The sequence below is a fragment of the Accipiter gentilis genome, chromosome 6 (assembly GCF_929443795.1).
Source record: "Accipiter gentilis chromosome 6, bAccGen1.1, whole genome shotgun sequence".
Taxonomy (NCBI): Eukaryota; Metazoa; Chordata; class Aves; order Accipitriformes; family Accipitridae; genus Astur; species Astur gentilis.
In genome coordinates this window covers 25,584,625-25,604,777 of record NC_064885.1, presented here as the reverse complement: position 1 = coordinate 25,604,777, position 20,153 = coordinate 25,584,625, and the positions used below count along the sequence as shown (strand labels likewise).

General features: G+C 39.5%; 1 protein-coding gene across 1 annotated transcript in view; it reads left to right on the top strand.

The window, feature by feature from the left end:
* Positions 1–2,457, top strand: part of IRS1 (insulin receptor substrate 1) — a 56,458-nt gene extending 54,001 nt beyond the window's left edge. Inside the window, exon 2 of the mRNA XM_049802827.1 lies at positions 1,394–2,457. The gene's annotated coding sequence lies outside the window, so the exon portion shown is untranslated. The remainder of the gene's footprint in view (positions 1–1,393) is intronic.
* The last annotated feature ends 17,696 nt before the right edge of the window (positions 2,458–20,153 follow it).

Sequence of the window (20,153 nt, the reverse complement as noted above, 5' to 3'; positions counted from 1 at the left end):
AATATAGGACAGGAGGTCTTTTCAGTTTTTTTACTTCAGCGTGTCTATGGGAAGCCTTTATTTGTACTGAGGAAAATGCACTGTTTACCTATCTTTTCAGGAGCGTAGTTAATATCGAATATAGAAATAGACACACTTTTATGTAAAATCTGAGTCTTGCTTCATCAGATTTTGGGTGAAACTCCTGAAATGTAAATGATGGCAGCCCTCTAACCCCAGTTAAAACAAAAACAGTATTCATTTCACTGGTGCGTTGTTCAGTCCCCAGTGGGCACGGCTGCATGCGACTGTAGTGTGAGGAGAGGAGGACGGGGCTGCGGTCAGCGGTGGCTCGGGGACCGCATGCTTGCACGGGCAGCGGGGCTGACACTGGCGGCTGGCACTGTGCATGCGTGTGTGCATGCAGCCGGCCGTTGCGGCAGGGCCTTGGGTGCAGCGGGGAGGCACCCCATGGTGTCCTGGCGTGCGGCCTCAACCCTGCGTCCTCCAGTGGGGACGCCACTCCCTGCTGGGGGCCGAAGCGTCTGCCACAGGGTTGCCGGCAGGGCAGATCGGCACCCAGAGCGCCCTACTGCACTCTACGTTGCCTGTGATCGGAGCCCTCGTACTGGTGACCTGCCTCTGTAAAATCAGCTGAAAAGCAGAGTTGAGAGGACTTGTTGACAGAGGCAGTTGCGCTATGTGCCAGATCAGGGAGCCTGGAGCCAAGAGATGAGGAGGACTGGTGGCGGCACAGGGTCAAAAGCAGCTTCTGACATTCATTCCCCAGTAAACCTGTGCTGTGCATTATTAGGGTTGCAGGACTTTGTCGGGCACCCAGTACTCTCTCAGAGAGAGAAGCAGAATGTAGATTAAATTTATGGACTTCAGCAGGATTTGCTGGATACAATTTTTTGGTAACTTGTACGTCAATAGAGAATGGTAATGCCGCACCCCTAGTGCTCTGTTCCTTGGTCATCCTTCTCATGCAAGCCGTAGCATTTGCAGGTGGCCAGGAAGCCCTACAAGGAGGCCTGATGAATCTTTCTTGTAGTGGGTAAAAACACCACCAGCAGGCTAATGGTTTGAGCTTTTGTCTCCTCACAGGAGCTTGTCAGAGTTAATCAGTATGGACATTTAAATTGTTTCTGCTTAGGTGAATCTCTTGCAAGTTTTAAATGTATTTCTGACTGCTTTGACTTTTATTGCCAACATCTGTTTTAAATGCTTTTGGGATTCAGATGCTTGAGTACAGTTCAACTGTGTATGCCATAATTTTTCAAGGTGCTAACATTTTCTGTTTGGATGATAACTCTTTTAAAGAAGGAAAAAAAAAAAGGAGGGGGAGGGAAATAATTACAGAAAAGCTTTTAAAGTGCCCATGATGCTAATTTTCTTTTTCTTTCAATTTCAGAATGATGACCTATACAACCTCAGCAAATCCTTCTTTTAACTCATGGGTATCAAGACTATAAATGTTTCATGCTATCACAACTAGGACCTCACCTCCTCTTCCTCCTCCTCTTCCTCTGTAAATGGGTACGATGCATCCAGTTCAGTTTGTTTACTTTACACAAACCTCAGGAGTTAGTTGACTGAGCTGCACATCCTGTGTTGTGCCAAGCAGAAGCACTGTGACACCTGGACAATTAGTCTCTCTTACTTCATCCTCTACCATAAGGACTTAGCTGGCCACGATGAACTGATGTGCCCACCACTATGTCATGGTGAGAATGGGTATTTTACTAGCACATTTACACAACTTCATTTGCTGCTGAAAACCTGTATGACAAATCATCATTGTAAATTATTACATACAAAACTTAATGTTGGTTGAAGAGTATTAAATATTTAACATAGGTTTTGATTTATACATGTACTTTTTTAATTAAAATGTAACTTTTCCTACAGCACATCTTTTTTGATGTGGAACTGAGGTATACTATATTCTGTTGTAAACAGAGTGGGAAACCTGCTTAAAACAAGGCTTCTAAGAATAGAGTAGGGTACTATTCTTGTTTTAAGATTGTAATTCAGAAAATAATATAATATGAGTCATTGGTCCCTGGGCCTTGATTGTACAGTCATATTTACTGATACTATCAGTTGTAAGATAACCCTGATGTTGAGTTGAGTTCTTTCCAAAAGAAAAATAATTTTGTACTCCTTGTAAAATAATAGTCTGTATTAACTACAATGAAGACAAACATTACTGTACATGGTATTTACAAGTGTCAACTTGAATTCATCAATTGCACAGGAACTGACAAAAAATCAGAAAAAAGAAATCAAAGTCTTCCATTGTATATATTGTAAAGAAAAAAAAAACCAACCAACAGAAAACCACAAAACAAATTGAAAACAAAAAAAAAGGGTGAACTTTTCAAATTGACTCTTTCCCTGGAATGAAAATGTGGGTGTTTGTAAATTCTGGAAATCTCTTTCTATATGTAATAAACTAGATACTGTTTTATCTGCTGTAGTGTTTTTTGGGGTTTTTTGTTTTCTTGGTAAGCTGTCTCAAATATCTCAAATTGTCCCACCAGGTTTCTTTTGATGTTTCCATTGTGTGTAATTGAGAATGGCTGTGGATCACCATAGCTTAAGAATAAAGTCAAGTGTAATTAGGTGTAGTAGGGAGTATGCTTCCTTGAATTATTTCACTAAAGCTCTTGTTTCAGTTTTCTGGAGAATCTTCAGGATACAGCCCTCTTTCCACTGAAGTCGGTGGAAGAGTTCACAGCAAGTGAAATCACTGGAAGCCATAGCAAGACTTCAGTATAAAATTTGAAAAGAACAGCCTGGGTGATTGTCCCCGGAAATCAGTGCAAGAGGAAGGATGAGGAAGAATTCTTCTGCGACTCTTCTGTGCTCCACTCTGTTTCTGTGCAGATGGAAATTCTTTTGTGCATAGCATTTGCAGAGCCTTAATTTTTGGGGGGACTGAGATCATGGATTTCCATATAAAACATTGTTGAAGGGATAATTGAACTTGAAGCCATGTCAGGTCTGTGTTGGTCCCTCCTCCTGCTTCTGCAAAGCAGCTCCATGGACCTGTGCACATTCAACAGGATTCTTATTATCAGCAAAAGGCAAGCACTCAGCACCAGCTCTCCCTGCAGGAAGGCTGTCAAACTCTCAAAGAAGGGGTTTCTTTCCCCTGAGATGTTTATGATGTCTGGGGTTAGGCTGTGGTTAATGCAATGTTCTCCTCTGACTGCAGTATAGATGAAGGGGCCATTGCACAGCTATTTTTCACCTCTTCTTTTGCTGGAGGCTTACCATTCCCTTAGATCTGCTGTTATTACTGCACATATATAACCACTTTGACCCTGTCAAGTCAAAATACTCACTTAAGAAAGGACTTGCAGCTTACGAATACTTAAATCATTCCAGATCACTGGGAACAATTGCATGAGTGGTGATGCTGGCAGATTTGAGGATGTTGTTGCATGGTGAGGTGGCAGCCTGGCAATGGCCTGCAAATTCCCGGGGTGCTGCCTTTGGAAATCTTGGCCTTTGCTGACAGAACAGTCTCCTCTGAAAGAGGCCGATACCAATCAGTAAAAAGACATGAGGCTTTGCTGTTTTTTTCATGTAGGAAGAGGTAGGTCAATCTGCAGTAGCTTGCCTATTACTCTTGGTGAGCATTGGTGTATATTTTTCCAAAGAACCATTAATAGCTAAGGCAGCAGCACTTGCTTTAAAAAGAAAGCCACATGCATCAGACCAGTATTTCAATTTGCAAGTTACCCATTTTCATTTTATCGTAACATCCTTCTTTTTTTTTTTTTTTTTTTTTTAAATGGGCTTTAGTTGCAATGAAAACTTGCATATGTTCTGAGGTAAAAACATAAGAACAACTTACCCCCAACCCCTTTGCTTGCAGCCTTCTCCAGCTTAATGAATTAACATAAATGTTCACTGTGTTGATTTGGTTGCTAAATATTAGCCCATGTTGATGTTAAAGTGCCTTGGGTAGAACAGTATTTTATGGCCGTTGTGCTTTGCATTGTTTCAGATAATTTGCATGCTCTACCAATTACTAAAATAATAGGTTTGTAGGTACTGGAAGCTACTGTTAAGTTCTAAAAGGCACTAGTAAGTACATTTAATCCTTGTAGAAGTATTTCAGAGTGATACATCTATGGGCAAATTTTGTTCATAAAATATGAATTTTAAAAAATTGTAGGAATTGGCAGTGGGAGGGGGAGGATAGTGCTGATCTGATGGGATTCCATTCTTGTCAATAGTAACGTACGGCCAGAGAAGTTAACGATGTTAGCATGCTTTTTTTGTTGTTGTTGTTGTTATTGTTTCCTAGTAAAATTAAACATGCCTGTTTAGCGAATGTTTTGAAAAGGCTTTTGAAGCAGAATGCATTCATAACCAAACCTGGAACTCTTGATTCTTTTCTTGCATAGGTTTTTATTCTTATAAATTGCAGGCTTTAATATATAGGCCATTATGAACCAAACCCTTTAAAATTAGAGCATAAATGCCTCAAAAATATGGTACTATACTATCTCATCCTTTCATGAATTCTTTTGTTCTGTCTGGCCCAGAACAGATTATCATTTCTTAAAGTTTGAAAATGAGCAAATGGGATCAGTCCTATATCAGCTAGGAAAACTCAGATGCTCAGGAATTTATTTTGCTTTGAATTTTTTTCAAGTGGAAGTTTCTGGTTATTATTTGAGTTCCTTTCTGGCTCCATTACTGGCACAGCTTCAGTTTTCAAAAACTCTGTCCTGAATGCATTTATTGGTGCTATTGGTTGAAAACAAATGGGGTTGGAAAAACCATTTGAAGCAGTCTCCCGGAGCACAAGCAACATTTACACACTTGGGTTTTTGCAAGGATTGCTGCGTTCAAGCTGAATTTGATGCTGAGTTGACATGTATGTTGTGGAACTCTGAATAAATTTTTGTCCTTCTAGTCTTTGATATTAACCTCTTTAATTAGTATTTAAAATGTCATATGTCTCCTGTAGTGTTCATTATTTTTTTTATGGCAAAAGTACAAATTCAGACAGCAAAAAAGAAACTCAGGCCACGTTTATAAGCATATTCTAGTGCTGTAGCCTTACTTTCAGCATATTTAAGAAGTAAGCATTCGTGTCCATCTTGCTACCAGCTGACTTTTAGCTGATGCTATTATTCATGCTCTCTACTACACTCAAGGGGGTGTAATGAGTAGTATGTGCTTAAATGGGTCCTATCAACTTAGCGTGTGCAGTATTTCAGTTACATAACTCTATTCTGCAGCAACAGATTAATGCAGCAATATGAACAGCTTTCACATTTGCTTTTGAAATGATTAGCTGAAGCTAGTACTTGATAGCAGCTTAAGTACAACATGTCAACTGTTAATTGAATCAGTCTGGATAGATGTTTGAGTGCTTTGTTCTGCAACTGAATTCACCTAAGCTAGCTTAGTTTAAAGAAGCAATACTGAAAATAATGAAGTTAGGGTGAATCTTTTGCCTGTCTCTTGTGTGACCTCCAACCCATCTTTGGGTGCAGCTGATGGTTTCCTGTTTTTTTCAGCCTGCATGCCTTGAGGCTAGTTCACTGGTGTAAAGTGACGTATTCACCCTTGTCCAGTTCACCTTGCCTGCGTATTAGTAATTTCGTAAAGCCGTGGCTTTGAAGATACTGTAAATAAGTTGTTTGTAAACTTACAGATGCCCATATGAAATTCTTCAGGCTGTAGGGTGGAGAATGGAAAAGAGTGGAAGTGGAAAAAAATTTGGGACTTTCAGTTTGTAGAAAAGCTCTTTCTTTTTTGTCTTTGTACCTCTAAGGTGATAGTATTCTCAAAAAAAGATGAAATGAGGCATATGAGATGGGGAGGACCATGATATTCCATACTTGCTACTTTCCAAATGGATGTTCTGAATGTTTATGTGTAAGAGGAAAAGGTGGAGGCTAATCAATGACTACTTGAGAAAGCAGGCATTACTCTAACTTCTATATTTAAATACTTTCAGGGTGGAAGTTTTGTATTCTACATTTGGACTAGCAGTAATGGGATAATCAAACGTTAGCGTATGCCTGCAGTGGGTGGGCTCAGATGTTACAGAAGACAACTCAAGAACTCTACATCTGTACTGTAAGACAGAGTAAAGCTGGCTGCATGGCCTCTCAGGGCTGGGGAGGGGTGAACTCAAACACCTTGTGCCTTGTGAAGCTCGCTGGGAACATGTTTCCTGTAAAAGGTTCTGTGCCATTCTGAAATCCTGATCTGAATTGGTAGATGGCTTGAAAATTGGTACATTGCATTACCCAAGGGCCATGGAAAAGTTAATTGCTGAGAAATTCCCCTAACACCGCGCAAACTATAGAAGAGCTCTGTTTGGTGGGTATGCCTCTGGCTGGAAGGATCCCTAAAACTCCCACTTCTGCTGTATTAGGATACTTGACAGTTATATTTGGAGATGGACAGTAAGAGAATAAAATAAAAACTAAATGCCGTCTGTAGATTAAACCAATTAAATACATCTTGAAGAAATCAAGTTGTCTGTAGGCAGATAAACTATATTGAATCAGAGCAACAGGAAGAAGAGTTATTCTGTGTCATGGCTTGAAAAAAATGGTTCTCTTTTTCAATTACTCTTAGGCCCTGCTTCTATCTATAGAAATTGAAGCATGGATTTAGAGGAAGGAGACCTGACTAGAGAATTCACCTACTATGTTTGTAGAGAGTAGTGTGTTGCAAAGAAAAACCATTAAAGCAGCAATGCTGCTACAGAACTGATTGCAAAATTAAAAATACTAGATAATGTCTTTAATATTTGTGCCAGTCATTTTTGAAAAGGAAAGGTTCTGCCTTGCACCTCTGTCCCTGTCTGACTATCCAAAGGCTTGTGGCATTACAGTATGCGGCAGTCACAACCTCTGCCTTTCTTTTATACTTTCACTTTTTAATTTCAAAATCAGTCTGGTGTTTGATGTCGTGATTGAACCTTCCTGGTGTGGAAGCAGAGCTGAAAGTTCTCTCCTGCTGTGCATGGCTGTGGTGTACAGGGCCTGGTGGGAGGAACCTTTCTGAGGGGCCCTGCTGTTGAACTAGAAAGGGATAGCTCCTGTCCCTTGTTCTTGTTTGGGGTTTTTTGTTTTAATAACTACTTATTTATTAGACTGAATAAAATGTCAGTTATGCTGTGAGTTGTTTCTTGTGAATAAATACAATAAAGTTGAAATGTTAGGGGGTTTCTCCTCAGTTTATTGTGGACAGTGGTACTGACCTGTTAAGTTTCCTCACTGCAGTGGTAGTGCTCTGTTTTTCCACTTTTTGAACATTAACTGAAAGAAGAAATCACAATTTCACAATGAGGTGGGTGCAAGGCAAACTTGTCATTGTTTTTTTTCCTCAGGCTATATATTCTGAAATCAACAACAGGTTATTGGCTTTTATTTTCAAAAGGCTGATGGAAATAAGGTGAGTGTCCAGTTCCTGTGGTTGTAGTCTAAATCCAAAACGTGGATTGAGTCCCTGAAGGGCCAAAAAGTGGTTATTTGTCCTTTAAATACAGATATGACTAACTTCAGAGAAAAAAGGATGTCCTCTAACAACCTTTAGATACTCCTGTGGTTTCAATAACTAGAATTTGATTATCTTTTCTCCAGAGCAGCCTGAAGGCCCTGTGTACTGAATCTGCATGCTTGTACCTCCTCAGCGGAGGAAGTCATTGCTGTCCTGCCCAGCCTGCCATTTTACCACAACATCTGGCCTTCTTCAGCTACATGGTAATCTAGCTCATACTGTTAGTGTGTAGTGTGCCTTTATCAGTAGCATGTTTTGCATTAATTTCAGCTTCTTCATAGTGCATCTGTGACTGCTGTAATGCAGATGGTGGAGTTCTTGCTAGCTTTCCTTAGTCATGTAGGCCATCGTCTTCATCCACACGGTCAGTGCCACCTCAGTGGTATCCCACAGGAAAAAGGTAAGCTGAAATTCTCTTTCCTAAATCTCCCAGGAAACAATTTGCCTGGGCTTCTTCCTTGTTAGGCTTTCTCTGTGTGAAGTGGCCCAGTAATCTGTTGGCTCATCACCAGTCTCCCAGTCATGTGGCTAATCCTGAGGGTTGTCATCTGAGGTGAGAGATGAGGAGAAGGGTCTCCTTACATGTATGTGAAAGATCAAGAGACTTGCCTGCTGTGTTACTTTTAAAATTAGAGCTAACAATGAGACATGAGTGAGCTGTTTGTTCTTACCTCTTCTAAAACATTGTAGGAATATGGATAAATCATTTAATATTATTGCCTTAGTTTTGTGTATGCAAAAGGAAAATGATTTTTACTTTCACCAAGTTGTTAGGAGGATTAAGTAAAGAATAAGTACTCGACTCCTGCATTGTTGGGCAACGTTGAAAGGCTTGTAAAGAAACTACCTAAACTTTGTTGTTGCAGAACAGTAGTGCTATCGCGCCCTTCTTATATCTAGATTTCAGTGTCTCCTTCAATGCTTCCTCTGTTCTTTTTAATGTTATCTTGCTCAGTCAGGAAACTAGGTTGCTGGAAGGTTTTGTCCAGCAGTCCCTTCCACTCCTGAGTTTTGTTATAACTGTTGCACAGTCAAGATGTTCTCACCAGAAGATAAGTGTTTTAAGCCAGGTCTGCAGTTCTCAGAAAACCTTCTCTGTTATCTATTAATGCGAGTTGCACTTGATCCTGACTGTGGAGACCACTGCTGTTCAGGAAGACCAGTGCAATGCCTGCTGAAGATTCATTAAAGTGATCTTTACTAAGCAAAGCCTATAAATGAAATACAGAAGCTTAAAGCAAGTATATTCTTAAATTACGAATTACTCTATACATGTATGTAAGTGCCTTGGGGTGTCTGTGTTTGTTTTTCCAGCAGTTTCATTGTGAGAGCTAGGAGCTCTATGAAATTAAGATCTTCAAAGCTTCCTTGAAGATACAATGCTCTTCTCCACTAATGTCTTAACTTTGTGCCCTGTCAAAACAGAAGCCTTTTTTAGTCACAGTGAGCTAGTTGTCTTCTTCCTCTTAATACCTCTTCCCATGGATGCTTCAAAGAGGGAGCTTCTTACTATTGAGCTCCTCATGCCTTCCTGAAACTATTTTTCTTTGCTTTCCTCTTTTCTGTGAAGCACTTCTAGCACCCGAATGTTCTTTGGCCACTATATGCTGACTTTGAGGACTGTGCTGGCTTAGTGAAACCATGCCCTCCACACAGCTGCTGCTACTGCACTACCACAACATGCCAGCAAAACTTTCTGGACATGTACTGTAAGCAGTATCACTGACTTGACTTGGACTTAAATGACCCAAGAATATGGGAAAGTGTGAAATCCTTAACTTGAAATTGCCACTGAAGGCAGTGGATCCTGAAACTACAGCCTCTCCAATTTTATTGTGAGTAGATGGACTTGTAGCATTACGTTTTTTGGGGAAATAAGACTGGTTTTCCACATTACAGAATTATTTTGGTTTTAAAAGGCCCTGTCCTCTCTGGTATCTTCAGCTGGAAATGATGGCCTCATGGAATACTGGGTTGTTTTACCTGGTTGAGTAATTTTGTTCCTGACTAGGTATGTGGAATGATTTCACTTGAAATAAGACCTCCAAAATAAAAAGTGAACTCACTTTTTTTTTAAAACATAATTCAGTAAATACAATTTAGAACATGATTACACAGGTAACAACACTACTCAAAAGGTGGAATCTTCCAGTGTGAGACAACAACCTATTAAACTTATTCTGGCTTTAGAAGAAGAGAAGCAAGAAAGTAGAAGACTTAATGTCTCGGAGAACACGCTATTCTTTTTGGTGGGATCCAAAATGAACTTAGTGTTTGGATCAGAGTCTCTTTTGCACAGTGTATGTTATACACCTTGATAGGTGGCAGTGCCTGAAATTGTTTCCTAATAAGACTTCCATTATTGTAAAATAATCGCATATCCTTGCTAAGCAAATAACATTGTCATAACTGGGATGTGGGTTTGTCAGTCCATTTTCTTAACAGTGTTGTTACTTAAGCAGGATGTTTGTCGTGTGTAACAGTAATATAAATGGATGCTGAATAGATTAGATCTTTTAAGGAGAGCTGTGATCAACATCTCTAAGAATTTAATGGCTTTTGGGGGTGTTTTTTGTTTGTTTGCTTGGGGGTTTTTTTGCTGCTTATTACATTTTTGTGTATGCAGAACAGAAACCACTTTCAGAAGTTTGTCAGTGAAGAATCAATGTTTGATTGCAGTAGACATTCAGATAGGTGCTGTCTAATAAATTCATATTTGATCTTTTTGTAGACACTTCAAGTGTCACTTCCCAGCAATCAGCACCTCTTCTAGTGCCAGTGATCACCAGAAGTTATTTTGGGAAATTACAGGAAGTACGTGCTTAGTCTGAAAATAGTTAAGGCTAATTCTTAAAAAAAGAGGAGTTAAGCCATGAATGACTTACAATTCACATAGATAACTGTCATTATATTATAATACTTCCCTAAAAAATATTTCAATAGCTATAATGAGAAGGAAACAAGAAATGAAAACTCAAAGGAAATAAATTACAAGTCCAAAGTGCTCAAATTCTCCCTTTGTTGTCTTTGCATATTTTGTTGTTTTCAGTCTTTCTGCATATTCTTTATCGAAGCAAACTTTACCCAGCGAACAAAAGTCAGATTCCTCATGCCTATCATTTGCATTCCTTGGTTTCTTCTCTGTTGTTTTCTAAAATTGACAAAGATAAATTTAGATTTACTTTCTTCGATTCAGCAGCCTTAGTTTTCTAGTCTAATTCCACCTTTAGTATACCTATTCAGTGCCATTGCAGTACTGTAGTATCTCTAAGTGTAACACTATGCATTTTCATTTATTATGAGGCAAAATAAATCAAAACCAATTGTGAGAACTCTTAAGGCCATGCCTTCAGAAACAGATTTAACCTCCTGTGCTACTTCACAGGAAATGAAAGGTCAGGAGAGTTAAAACAGAAGTGCTGATTTTGCTGCAGTAAAATACAATGCTTCCGTGTGATCATAATTTTAAATTACTTCTCCAGCTTTCACTGCCAAAATTAATCAGGCTAATGTATGGCAGAGTGAACTGAAATACACAATAACAATAAGGTATCCTGACTTCATAAGACAGGGAAAAGAAAAAAGAGTTCATTTCTGAGAGGCAGCTGAATTAACAGAAGATAATTCTCTACCATACGAAGTGGTCCATAAGAAATTAGTGTGTTGTTTTGTGTTGTGTTTTGTTTAGATAGTGAGGCTTAAACTGAGGCTGCTTAAAGGAGGAGGGAGTTCAGTGTCATAAGGATTCTTTGGGGGCGAGGGGAAAAAATTGTGGTTCCCTGCCAGTTTTTTTATATGATAATGGGAACTGCACGCACATTGGTGTGGGAGTATGCTGTGCACAGGCTTCCGTAAACCAACATCGTGAGGCACACAGCAAATAAAGACATTCCAGATTATAATTATTGTTTAGTCAATCCCCTGTTTTAGAGCCAGTTTAGAGAATAGAGGTAACCCTTCCTCACACCAGCAAAATTTGAAGGAGCTGAAAGCTAGGTGATAGGCTCAAGCGTGGACACATGGTTATGCAGGGAAGCAGTGGGTTAAAAAACATAGCCAACAAAGACTGGAAAAAGCCTTACAAAATCCACAGTTGTGATCTTTGCCCATGGAAACAGCATGATCGAAGTGGAGCCTGAATGCTGAACTTAACCCCGCTCACACCAGAGGAATGATCCTCTCCTGACTGGCCTTATCTGACCTCCCTTCAGCAGAAGTGACCTCAGGAGCAAGGTGCACCATGTCATCGGAGGGCTCAGCCGGCGGTCTCTGCCATCTGTGAGCGTGCTGTTGGCCCTCCCCGTGGAGCATGCATGCTTGCAAGGGTGATGTGACGGGTCTGCTGCCGAGGCCTAGGCAGTGGCTGCACCCAACCCTGCTCTAGTGGGAAACCGTCTGAGTGCTGTTAATCACTCATCCCTGATGCATGGACTTCGGGGCCACCTTTCAGGTGTACAGTGGTAACGTACCTGATTAAAACAAATGGGAATTTGGCTGCAAGCTTCTGAATGCCTGCCTTGGTCACAGTAGCAGGCAGAACATGTCATGACTAAGTAAATTCCTGCAGCCCACACAGTCGAAGTGGTCTTCTTTCACTTTTATAATTTATTAATATGTTGCTGGGAATAAACATAGGGCTTGTGTGCTCCAGGCAGTGTTTAAAGCTCTATCTTGCTCTTATTTCACTGCATAACAAAATCCCTGTCACAGATGGTAGCTAAGCTAGAGACAAAGTCTATAATGAATTGACGTTAATTTTTTTTAACATGTACAGTTAGATTTTTGTAAACATTTCTTTGTTCGTACCTTCTTGTGTACGGAGTATCCTCATGTCCTCTGCACCTGCATGGAAAGTCTGCCGCTGCTCCTAGAGTGAAGTGACCTAGATTTTAAAACAAAAACTGAACCCGAGAGGTTTTCAGCTGTAGGCTTACTTTTTCACTGGAACCGAACTTTCCCAAAAGTACATTGGCCTTAATCAAGGTCTGGAACGGGTGAGCCGAGAAGGGAATTCTTGCAACTCAAGCCTGACTTTCAGATCCAGCTAGCATAATTATAGTTTAGCTACTGGCCAGTAGTACTGCTCTGGATAGCATCAAAGCATTCTTGTAAAACATTTTGAACTACTCCCAGTGACCACTTCTGTGGTCGGTATATAGTAACTTCTGAGCACATACTCAACTGTGCCTTGTCCAAAGAGTTATGCAGTTTCTATATACAGACACAAGCACAGATCTGTGTGAATTACCCATCTACCAAAAACCTTGGTTGTAAAGAGTGGATAACTCGACTACCCAGGCATTGTGGCATCCATTGCATAACTGTACTTCAAACGCTGTCTGGAGTCCATGGCAGCTTTTCAGGCAGGATCTATCATATTGACTAACGTATCCTGAACGGGCTGTACCAAAAGCTTTAGCAAATCAATGCCTACAGAAATGTAATTTTACTTTAATCAATTTTATTGTTGGAGTAAAAGAGGAAAACGTAGATAAAAGCTTTACGAGTACAGAAAGGAAAAATTTAATTTGTAGGAAGCTGATTAATTTGGTTTTAAGATGTGTTTTTTTCAGACCTTTGGTGGAGTGCAGCTTGTTTAAAGAAACTGACTTGCTGGAAGGAAAAGATAGCATCCATAGCAGTGTTGCTTCTCTGTGCAGAGGTTAGTGTAAATTAGTTGCTTTTATTTTCTTCTTTCTCTAAGGACCTAAAATACACTAAGGTTATTCAAAAGAAAATAGAAAGAAGGAAAAAAGGGAATTAGGTGGAACTGTAGAAGATAAGGAAGGAGGAAATGGGAAAAGCATCAAGGATTGGCTGTGTCTAAAAAGGTATGTGTATATGGGTATGAATGTATGTGTGTGAAACCAACAAATGCTCTAACAGCACTGACTGTAAGCGAACCAAAAGTCACAAGTCACCCTTGAAAACTCAGTTCTATTTTTATCCCGTAACAGCCTTAACATCTGTATTTAGTAGGCATTTATTCATTAGTGAATTACATGAAGTGATGTTTTTTGTATGGGGTTCAAGTTATGGCTTGCTTTATGCTGTAGTTGTGATGCACATGTTCTATGGGATGTATTTCAAGATGAATACCTGTTGGAGGAAATGTTGAATTATTTGTGTTTCAGAGTATGATAAATATTCACCCAGGACTCAATTTGAGTAATAGACCTGTTTCTGTGAGGTGGGGTACAGTTCAGCAGTTTCTGTTGAATCAAGGTAAGTTTGGAATTATTTTCCTGCAGGTGATAGCCATCCTAGATCTCTATCAGTATAAAAGAGCTCAGTATATGATTCTTGCTTCTATAGCAGGCTGCTTAGTAAATTAGATACTCTTCTTCTATTGCTGTTTGATTTGAGGGATATCTGTTCTGGAAAAGATGAATACAGATAAATCTGCCTACCCGTTTAAATGGTATCTGAAGAGTGTCTATGAAACTAAGAGGCCAAATATTTACATTTAACTGTAGTCATTGCATATTAATTCCTATTCCTATTTATAATGCTGTGTGCAATGAAACAAATTAAATAATGAAATTTCCTGTAGATGTATGTAAGATTATCATAGTTGTCAGTCGGCCTATTCTGATAACACTGTGAATCTCAGCATTCATTTTCAAATGGTCTCCTTTTCCTAGCTTTCTGTCAGCTTGCTGCTGCTATTCTTAACTCTTGAGCAGTCAGCATTTGGGTTGGAGGAAGATGAAAAGTAGGTATTTCATGTCTGTGTTTCTTATTGAGGACAGCTTAAAAGCTGGAGAGGTGCATCTGAACATTTGTGGGGAAAACTATGTGAATATAAATCAGAACTAAGCATTATTAATTTCGTATTTATTGTTTTTAAAAAAGGTGAGATTTTTATAAAGTAATTAGGAATTACTTTAATGTGACAGACATGGAAAGTATCTTTATTTTTTGTTTTCAGCTTTTAGAATTGGCCTGATTTCTACAAGTGCAAGGCAATGGCAGATGCTGTCTTTCACGTTGGGCTCTGAGGTTATGGCGCATTTCTGAGAACCAAGCCATTTGCTGCTACTTCTGCATTTCTGAAACTAACTTATTATGGTATTCAGGACTATAAAAAATGATTTATATAATTCCAAGATATTGTGAATTATTTGCAAAAAACTCATGTTTTCAGGAAAAATCTTACAGCACCATTAAAGAGCAACAGACCTAAAAAAGAAAAAAAAATCACATTTGTGTGAGCTATTGTGCATCATTTGGGGATTTAAATCTGTCTTTTTATGTCATTATGATTTGCAGTGCTTTTTCTGTTTTGTTCTGTTGAAAGGAGATAGTGCCGATAAAGAAATGCTCTCTTCTCCTCCTGCTTGGTGTGAACTCTTGCCTTTAAGTTAATAATCCACATATTTAAAAGCGTGCATCTGTCCACGTACATGTGTATGCACATAAAAAACAATTTTTAAAAAGAGAGAGGGGAATGCTGTGAGAACCACCTCAATAACTTTATGAACTTAAGTCCTGACTGCTCTTAAGAGTTATGATCCTTCTGTTCTATGGTGAGCATTGCTGTAGGGTCATATTACTATTCTTTGTGCTGTATGTATTTCCTTGCCTTCTTGCAATAAAAAGAACCCCTGTTTTTTATTGTAGGCATTTCCAATTTGTAACAGATCAGCAACACAGTGTTTTTTCTTTGGCAGGGTGAGGCCATCAAGACCTATCCTTTATGGGACTTTCCAGGTGATTTACTAACTATTACTTTTCCTTCATATCACAGCTGAAGTTTCATCAAAATAATTTAGAATGTACTGGGACCAAATAAATGGCATAGGCTAAAGTATCTATGTGCCAAGATAACCACACTGAAACTTGCCAAACCAAACATTATTGTTAGAAACATGGCTTGACCATAATGCCTATCTCTGAAGTGGAGTGGGAATGGTTTCATGGGAAAAAGTTTGCTCAACAATATGTGGGCTCATAGACCCTACATTTGGAGAAGAGACAGTATACCTAATTTAAATAAGTTTAAACTGCAGCCAGTACTGTGGTTTGTGGCTGATCTTTACTACCTGCTATCTTTTCAGATTTTTTTTTTTTTTTTCTTTCTTTCTTTTAACTTGTTTCCCCCATTGCTGTTTTGGGGGACTCATTAGAGAAAGCAAACTATATTCCCACCAAAGATTCTTCTTCCATTTTGCCTTTGAATTTTGTGACTATAGGATGCCTTACAGAACATACGGCTGATTCTTGACCTTACAGTGTTTGGGTAGTTTAGCTTGAAGCATCATTGCAGCGTTTGAAGTTAGGAAAAAATAAAGGTTACATGATGAGATTATTGGAAAGGAAGGGGGAAGAGATGGACTGGATGTTGGGCTTATCAGCTTTGCATTCAGTACTGGAGTCGTATTCCCAAATTTAGTAGCATCATCTAAGAACAGCTCATACCTTTTAAGTGGCTTAAAGGCTGAGGCTCTGAGAGGCAGTTTCCACACTTTTCATAATCTACCTGAAGTTTGTTAATAGAGTTATGTTGGCTATGGGTGGGAACAACAGAGCAGGGTAGATTTCTCAGCATCCAAACCTTGCCCAGCCCCACAGAGGAAAACAAGTAGAAGTTGATAAAGCCAGCTGCTAATTTAGTTGAAAAGTCTTTTCCCTTCATTTTTGTGAATGAAATGCTCAGGTGAGACAAGTGCTGTGAGGAGGATGGTGGCAGCAGGAAAGCCATGTGAACAGTTTGTCACCCAGGGATGGGACTGCAGTAGTGCAGAGGCAAAGCACCAGATCAACAGGATAAAAGGGGATTAAGTAATCAGGGTAAATTCCTTTTCCTGATAAACTCTGGAAACTTTGCTGCTGTTTCCCCTTGTTCTTTAGCAAGGAGAGCTATGGTTAAACTGCAATGCTGAGACTGTTGTCTCACTTGTATGGAGTTTGTTCCAGTAGGTTCTGAAGAGGAAGAGGGGATGAATGAAGCATTAGACTGCTGTGCTTTCAGCTGGCCTTTCCTTTCCCTTTCCCCTAAGCTTTTCTATCAAGGATCATCCAAATATATGCCATCTCGCCTCATGAATGTTTCTAGTGTTTCATTTTGTCCTTAGTTCAGATTCTCAGGTGGCTTGAAGGGGGGGTGTTTTGGTTTGGTTTTTTTCCAAGCATCAATGCAGCTCATGTTTTGTTCTTCCCATAGTTTCCATCACACTGACAAATTTTGACTATCCTTTCACCAGCTTTATTGTCACTTGTCTCTGTATTACCGTTTCTCAGCTTGTCATTTAATAACCGAAATACTAGGACATATAAGAACATGGGAAATGACATATATCACCCAGTTGTCATGTTTGGAATTGTAGCAGCTCTGTTGTACATGATACAGTTGTAAATTAAAATTTTCCATTGACCTGGAGCTTAGAAGGGTATTCTCAGTACAGTATTTGCTTAGTCAGTTTTGCTGCTCTTGATATATTTATATCTGGGGGGTTTTATATTCCTATTTCTTATTTCATTTTTCTGTTCCGAGTAAAAATCCTTTTCTTTGGCATGCCCTTCCCTTTATGGGAGGTGATGTTTGCAACCATCCTTGAGATTGGGTGAAAGGTTTTGATTGTAAACTGGCAAAAAGTATACAAAATCCTGCGTGTTTTATCTATGCAGAAAGCTATGAAAGTTGACTTTTCTTAATATCAAAGGAGAAAGGAGAAAATTATGTCATTTAAAAATGGCTGCATCTGAAACAATTCAGTCTAAGAAGGTTTTATGAGACCTGTCTTTGTAAATTCTGGGATTGATGTTATTTGTCTCTTTAAAATCTAACTACAGTCAAGAGAAAAATTAAAGATTATGTAGTTTTGATAATGTAAAACAGAGCTATTTTTAGTAACTATAAAAGCTTGTCAAAAGCACCTGTTTTCCACCAGGGCTAGCACATTGAAGCCAATATGGGATTTGAATCCTACCCATTTTTGGGTTGTGACAGGCCCAAGATCTCTTTAAAAATTTTGAAATCTCAAATGCTTCCTGATTTGCTTCAGACTTTACAGGTACGTTCTGCCTTGGCATAAGGTATTGAAATTTCAGACATGTTGGTGTTACTTCGCTGAAGCTGAGACTGTATGTGTCAAAATCAGCTTTTGAAGGGAAGGACTGTTTCAGCCTTCACTATGGAGAGCCTATTGTCTCTTCAGAATAAAGTAATAGATATTTCAGAAGTGCTTTGAAGTTGTGCCAGCCTCCTCACAGAGCTGTGAAATCTGATACCTCTGCTTTTAAGCTGTTTGTGAAAGTACAAACTGTAGTACTTGTGGAATTCATTCACTGACTTCCAAACTTGAGTCTGGCCTGGGAATGGGAAGAAAGAGTTTAAGAGAAAGGGGGGAAAAAAGACTTCAGTAGTATGTGGCAGTTAACTGTCAACTTTGGCATCTTTTCAGACTTGCGGCTTCATGCTTTCTAGAGATAAACTGTGACTTTTCCCTAAGGATTGGAGGATTTTATTTTCTTTTCCACCAAAGCTCTTAGGATTGTATGACTGTAGGAGCTAAGTGAAGTGCAGAACTACCAGCAAGGCGCCTGCCATGCTTTTAGTTAATTTAAGGTAGCAGAACATTTCTTGCAGGTTTTTCCTATTTACATTAGTTTCTCAATATTTTCCATTTGTAAAACAAATAGGATCTCTCTGTCCGTATTACCATGCTTTGTTGTGTTTCATCTGGGTTTGCCTGAAACCTTTTGTGTCATTAACAGGTGAATTGAAGATTTTCTGTGGGCTCAGAGCATTCCTGTGCACACTCTGTGACAGAGGATCTTGTGTAAAAGCAGAGAAGGAGCAACCCTGGGAGCAAGTGAATCTTCAAAGAGTTAAACTTTCTTATCCTTTGCATTCTCATTAGAGCTCAAATGTGAGCAGGCAGCGAGGCTCTGTTTCTGCTGTGCAGCCTGTTGCTTTTGTTTTATTTCAACAGAGTTGAAGGAAAGTATCCACTTAGGTCTCTTCACAGTGCTCTCTGGGCTTCTCTTGTCTATCCGGTACATTTGAATCATAACTTCAGTTTTGCCCCAGCTCAAGTCTTGTCCAAATGCAGAAACCTTTAAGATGAGGGTGGTGGTGTTTTTACTTGAACTGACTGGCTTGTCTGATCACATAGGCTATAGCTTGAGTTAACGCAGTTTGCCAGCTGCTAACACAGTTATTCTGTGCAGTAATCCAATCCCTCTGTGCAATGCAAGGGTTATTTTGCAGTGTGGCTGCTCTCGGCCAACAATCCCAAAGAGGGGGCAGGCAGTGAGAGATGAGCATGGCTTTCTACATTTGCAAGGGTGGGGGGTGGGGGGAATGGAAAAAGTGCATTTCTACTTGCTGAGGACTGATATGACAGATTTCGTGAGCGTGTAGGGAGAAGTCAGAAAGCTCAGGGTAAAACTGAATTGCAACTGAAGGAAGAATAGCAAGGAAATACTGGAGTAATCAAGGTGGAGGAAAGTAGAAGTTTATTACTTAATGTGGAAATGAGCAAATAATAGGTGATCTATTTGATGTCTTTCTCCTTTCAACCACCACAGAAAAAGCGAATTACAACCAGACGCATAAAATAATTAATTTTAATAAAAATAGGACTGAAAAGGAGCAGGTCAGGTGTACTTGATAGATAAGAGACATTATGCAAGTCAGCAGGACTTGATATGATATCCTGTAATGTGAAAAATTTGCAAATGCTAAGCTATCTGCCATTCTTTTTAAGAAATGTGGAGTCTCCTGATGATGCAAGAAGGTAAATGCATTACCTATGTTTGAAAATGCAAGGGCAGCTGAGGGGAAGGCAGCCACTGAGAATTCAGAGAAAGCTAATGCTTATTCAGTATTGAAAATGAATAATGGCATAGATCATTAGATGATACTTTAAAAATCTTTCTGGTCCTTACAATTATGATAAATAAGTATCACGGTGTCACTATGTACTGGTGCTACTGGTCTAGAAGATCTGGTGGAACCTTTTTTTCAAAGACAAGCTAGGACACAGTCCCACATGACATTCCTTCCTATAAGCAAATTAGGCTGGTTCTGTCTATCATGAAAACGTGGTAAAGTGGGCACACAACTGACTGAGACATCCTGGGATGAACAGGCAAATGGGGATTTAGAATTTCTAATCTGAAGACTGCCCAGGGAGGTCATGATGACTTTGCTGCTGGAGTCTTTTAAAAACAGTGTTAGATATATGGCACTTGATTGTGCCTCAGAGGTGGGATGTGCACTAGACGATTTCCTGTGATTCCTTCCACTTCTCTGTTCCTGTGACTCTGTGACATGAAGCTAACTAGGGAGATATTAACCCAAGTGCAAATAACTCAAGTTAACTGTGCACTGAAGACACAACCCTCAGCTTAATAGATGTCATTTTAAAACCTGGCTGGAAAAACGTGGTTTCATACATGGTAATAATGTCCCGAGAGGACATCCCAAGATGAATGGTAGCTTCAAGAATGGTGCGGACTGATTGGAGAGGCTCCAAAGTGTGAATGATCAGACGACTAGGAAACAAACCTAGAAGGTGGACTGAAACAATTTGGATTGTGTAGAGAATAAAAGACCAGAGGAAATATTACAAGAGTCTTCAAATACAGAAAAGGCTGCTGTAAAGAAGAGCAGTATG